General features: G+C 37.6%; 1 long non-coding RNA gene across 2 annotated transcripts in view; it reads right to left on the bottom strand.

Moving 5' to 3' along the window:
- Positions 1-5,528, bottom strand: part of LOC122804110 — a 32,644-nt gene extending 27,116 nt beyond the window's left edge. For both annotated transcript variants that reach the window (XR_006365184.1, XR_006365183.1), the window contains exons 1-2: positions 5,383-5,528; positions 5,154-5,188 (exon numbers count right to left, since the gene is read on the bottom strand). This is a non-coding gene — a long non-coding RNA (uncharacterized LOC122804110). The remainder of the gene's footprint in view (positions 1-5,153; positions 5,189-5,382) is intronic.
- Between the last annotated feature and the right edge of the window lie 472 nt (positions 5,529-6,000).

Genomic DNA, 6,000 nt, shown 5'->3' on the forward strand with positions numbered 1-6,000 from the left:
AGCTAGTGAGAAATGTGCCCTGTTAACATCTGTGATAGCATTGCTTCTACATGTAGCTACTGATAAATGTGACCTGATAACATCTGTGATAGCATTGCTTCTACATGTAGGTAGTGAGAACTGCGACCTGTTAACATCTGTGATAGCATTTCTTCTACATGTAGCTAGTGAGAAATGTGACCTGTTATCGTCTGTGATAGCATTGCTTCTACATGTAGCTAGTGAGAAATGCGACCTGTTAAAATCTGTGAAAGCATTACTTCTACATGTAGCTAGTGAGAAATGTGACCTATTAACTTCTGTGATAACATTGCTTCTATATGTAGCTAGTGAGAAATGTGACCTGTTAACATCTGCGATAGCATTGCTTCTACATGTAGCTAGTGAGAAATGTGACCTGTTAACATCTGTGATAGCATTGCTTCTACCTGTAGCTATTGAGAACTGCGACCTGTTAACATCTGTGATAGCATTTCTTCTAAATGTAGCTAGTGAGAAATGTGACCTGTTATCGTCTGTGATAGCATTGCTTCTACATGTAGCTAGTGAGAAATGCGACCTGTTAAAATCTGTGAAAGCATTACTTCTACATGTAGCTAGTGAGAAATGTGACCTATTAACTTCTGTGATAACATTGCTTCTATATGTAGCTAGTGAGAAATGTGACCTGTTAACATCTGCGATAGCATTGCTTCTACATGTAGCTAGTGAGAAATGTGACCTGTTAACATCTGTGATAGCATTGCTTCTACATGTAGCTATTGAAAAATGTGACCTGTTAACATCTGTGATAGCATTGTTTCTACATGTAGCTAGTGAGAAATGCGACCTGTTAACATCTGTGAGAGCATTGCTTCTACATGTAGCTAGTGAGAAATGCGACCTGTTAACATCTGTGATAGCATTGCTTCTACATGTACCTAGTGAGAAAGGTGACCTGTAAATATCTGTGATAGCATTGCTTCTACATGTAGCTAGTGACAAATGTGACCTGTTAACATCTGTGATATCATTGCTTCTTCATGTAGCTAGTGAGAAATGTGACCTGTTAACATTTGTGATAGCACTGCTTGTACATGTAGCTAGTGAGAAATGTGACCTTTCAACATCTGTGATAGCATTGCTCCTACATGTAGCTAGTGAGAAATGTGCCCTGTTAACATCTATGATGACATTGATTCTACATGTAGCTAGTGTAAAATGTGACCTGTTAACATCTGTGATAGCACAGCTTCTACATGTAGCTAGTCAGAAATGTGACCTGTTAACATCTGTGATAGCATTGCTTCTACATGTAGCTAGTAAGAAATCCGACCTGTTAACATCTGTGATAACATTTCTTCTACATGTAGCCTGTGAGAAATGTAACCTGTTAACATCTGTGATAACATTGCTTCTACATGTAGCCAGTGAGAAATGTGACCTGATAACATCTGTGATAGCATTGATTCTACATGTAGCTAGTGAGAGCTACGACCTATTAACATCTGTGATAGCATTGCTTCTACATGTAGCTAGTGAAAAATGGGTCCTGTTAAAATCAGTGATAGCATTGCTTCTACATGTAGCTAGTGAGAAATGTGACCTGTTATCATCTGTGATAGCATTGCTTCTACATGTAGCTAGTGTGAAATGTGACCTGTTATCTTCTGTGATAGTATTGCTTCTACATATAGCTAGTGAGAAATGCGACCTGTTAACATCTGTGAAAGCATTGCTTCTACATGTAGCTAGTGAGAAATGCCACCTGTTAACCTCTGTGATAGCATTGCTTCTATATGTATCTAGTGAGAAATGTGACCTGTTAACATCTGTGATAGCATTGCTTCTACAAGTAGCTAGTGAGAAATGTGATCTGCTAAGATCTGTGATAGCATTGCTTATACATGTAGCTAGTGAGAAATGTGACCTGTGAACAACTGCGATAGCATTGCTTCTGCATGCAGCTAGTGAGAAATGTGACCTGTTAACATCTGTGATAGCATTGCTTCTACATGTAGCTAGTGAGAAATGTGACCTGTTAACATTGGTGATAGCATTGCTTCTACATGTAGCAAGTGAGAAATGTAACCTGTTATCATCTGTGATAGCAATGCTTCTACATGTAGCTAGTGAGAAATGTGACCTGTTAACATCTGTGATAGCATTGCTTCTACATTTAGCTAGTGACAAATGCTACCTGTTAACATCTGTGATAGCATTGCTTCTACATGTACCTAGTGAGAAATGTGACCTGTTAATATCTGTGATAGCATTGCTTCTACATGTAGCTAGTGACAAATGTGACCTGTTAACATCTGTGATAGCATTGCTTCTTCATGTAGCTAGTGAGAAATGTGACCTGTTAACATTTGTGATAGCACTGCTTGTACATGTAGCTAGTGAGAAATGTGACCTGTCAACATCTGTGATAGCATTGCTCCTACATGTAGCTAGTGAGAAATGTGCCCTGTTAACATCTATGATGACATTGATTCTACATGTAGCTAGTGTAAAATGTGACCTGTTAACATCTGTGATAGCACAGCTTCTACATGTAGCTAGTCAGAAATGTGACCTGTTAACATCTGTGATAGCATTGCTTCTACATGTAGCTAGTAAGAAATCCGACCTGTTAACATCTGTGATAACATTGCTTCTACATGTAGCCTGTGAGAAATGTAACCTGTTAACATCTTTGATAACATTGCTTCTACATGTAGCCAGTGAGAAATGTGACCTGATAACATCTGTGATAGCATTGATTCTACATGTAGCTAGTGAGAGCTACGACCTATTAACATCTGTGATAGCATTGCTTCTACATGTAGCTAGTGAGAAATGGGTCCTGTTAAAATCAGTGATAGCATTGCTTCTACATGTAGCTAGTGAGAAATGTGACCTGTTATCATCTGTGATAGCATTGCTTCTACATGTAGCTAGTGTGAAATGTGACCTGTTATCTTCTGTGATAGCATTGCTTCTACATATAGCTAGTGAGAAATGCGACCTGTTAACATCTGTGAAAGCATTGCTTCTACATGTAGCTAGTGAGAAATGCCACCTGTTAACCTCTGTGATAGCATTGCTTCTATATGTATCTAGTGAGAAATGTGACCTGTTAACATCTGTGATAGCATTGCTTCTACAAGTAGCTAGTGAGAAATGTGATCTGCTAAGATCTGTGATAGCATTGCTTATACATGTAGCTAGTGAGAAATGTGACCTGTGAACACTTGCGATAGCATTGCTTCTGCATGCAGCTAGTGAGAAATGTGACCTGTTAACATCTGTGATAGCATTGCTTCTACATGTAGCTAGTGAGAAATGTGACCTGTTAACATTGGTGATAGCATTGCTTCTACATGTAGCAAGTGAGAAATGTAACCTGTTATCATCTGTGATAGCAATGCTTCTACATGTAGCTAGTGAGAAATGTGACCTGTTAACATCTGTGATAGCATTGCTTCTACATTTAGCTTGTGACAAATGCTACCTGTTAACATCTATGATAGCATTGCTTCTACATGTACCTAGTGAGAAATGTGACCTGTTAATATCTGTGATAGCATTGCTTCTTCATGTAGCTAGTGAGAAATGTGAATAGTTAACATCTGTGATAGCACTGCTTGTACATGTAGCTAGTGAGAAATGTGACCTGTCAACATATGTGATAGCATTGCTTCTACATGTAGCTAGTGAGAAATGTGCCCTGTTAACATCTGTGATAGCATTGCTTCTACATGTAGCTAGTGAATAATGTGACTTGTTAACATCTGTGATAGCATTGCTTCTACATGTAGCTAGTGTGAAATATGACCTGTTTACATCTGTGATAGCATTGCTTCTACATGTAGCTAGTGATAAATGCGACCTGTTAACATCTGTGATAGCATTGCTTCTACATGTAGCTAGTGAGAAATGTGACCTGTTAACATCTGTGATAGCATTGCTTCTACATGTAGCTTGTGAGAAATGTCTACTGTTAACATCTGTTATAGCATTGCTTCTACATGTAGCTATTGAGAAATGTCACCTGTTAACATCTGTGATAGCATTGCTTCTACATGTAGCTAGTGAGAAATTTGACCTGTTAACATCTGTGATAGCAATGATTCTACATGTAGCTAGTGAGAAATGCAACTTGTTACCATCTGTGATACCATTGCTTTTACATGTAACTAGTGAGAAATGCGACCTGTTAACATCTGTGATAGCATTGCTTCTACGTGTAGCTAGTGAGAAATGCGACCTGTTAACATCTGTGATAGCACTGCTTCTACATCTAGCTAGTGGGAAATGTGACCTTTTAACATCTGTGATAGCATTGCTTCTACATGTAGCTAGTGAGAAATGTGACCTGTTAACATCTGTGATAGCATTGCTTCAACATGTAGTTAGTGAGAAATGTGACCTGTTAACATCTGTGATAGCATTGCTTCTACATGTAGCTAGTGAGAAATGCAACCTGTTAACATCTGTGTTAGCATTGCTTCTACATGTAGCTAGTGAGAAATGCGACCTGTTAACATCTGTGATAGCATTGCTTCTACATGTAGCTAGTGAGAAATGTGCCTTTTTAACATCTGTGATGGCACTGTTTTAGACTCTATTCTTTTATATATTTCCTCTCATAGCAATCAATACCAAAGTATCACAGGTTTTTTGAAGTTTAAGTATGACATTATTTTTTAGAGTTTGGCAGTTTGTTTCTGAGTGACACAGTTTCTTTCAACCAATTTTAAAAGAAGGATGTTTTGAAACTGGTTAACACTGATCATGTAATTCAGTAATGCATTTTAAAAAGACAAATTAACCTGGTTTGAATATTCTGGTGAAGTCCCTAGTTATGGGATGGAAGTGCTTAAGTTTTTTTATTCTGTATTGGTTGCCATGGTCAAGTTTACATTTTTTGAGTTGTGGAAATTGACACATTTCACTTTGAAGGATATGTTTTTTGGTTAGGTTTTTGAAATATAAGTATTTTGCCAGACCATTCTTCTAAATCACACACACACTTATGCACAGGCGCACGTGAGCGCGCGCACACACACACACACACACACACACACACACACACGCATACACACAAACACACACACACATACACATACACATGCATAGTCAAACAAATAACACACCAATGAACAGTTTAAAATTGCAAATAGACTTACCACATGTCACTGGATACAGGATGAAACCAGAGTACCTGCATAAACAAAGAAAAAGCATGCAAACACAGTGAGGGCATGCAGAAACTGCATGAAAGGCAATCTAGACAAGAAGTGAACCATAGAATCTCTTTCTGTGAGTTGACAGTACTACTGAGTGCAGCCCTGTACCAACCAGGGAGTAAATATATGCATACACTAAAAATGTAATAAATTATAACACATTACTTACAAGCAACCAATGGTTAAACAGCAATTAAGCACTGATTTCCTCCAATTACACTCCATATTCATACCAAAAGGATTTAGTGTTCTGTCACCTCTATATTCCACATGGATCATTTCCAGTACCAGTGCTTTTAAATATTCATGTTTATAAAAATGCTTTGAGGTAAAATGACAGGCTATGCAGGAGCACAATAGCAATATTAAACAAGTTTGCCAGAACAGCATTCATTCTATTATGTCAACTGTTTTTCATTCCATAGACACAGCAGTTCTCCTAGTTTTATGTAACATTAGCAAAGACATGTCAGTGCTGAGACAAACATGCTTGAAAAATAGAAAAGGTGTGGATAGTCTTAAAGGCATTCAATTGCTTTGAGTGCTAATATTTGTGTGATGACAGTAATTTCCCCACTACCTTGGAAAACATCCATGAACTATTTTCATAAATGGTAAGCAAAGCAAAGCACTTAATAATTGCATGTCAAAGAGATCATTCAGCAGCAACATCCACAGCTGCTCTCTGTAGTGCAGTGTAAACAAACACATGATGATTAACTTAAATTAAGGTGATTATATATATATGTCTATATATATATAGATATATATATATATATATATATAT

The sequence above is a fragment of the Protopterus annectens genome, chromosome 6.part0 (genome assembly GCF_019279795.1).
Source record: "Protopterus annectens isolate FY-2018-M chromosome 6.part0, PAN1.0, whole genome shotgun sequence".
Lineage (NCBI taxonomy): Eukaryota > Metazoa > Chordata > Ceratodontiformes > Protopteridae > Protopterus > Protopterus annectens.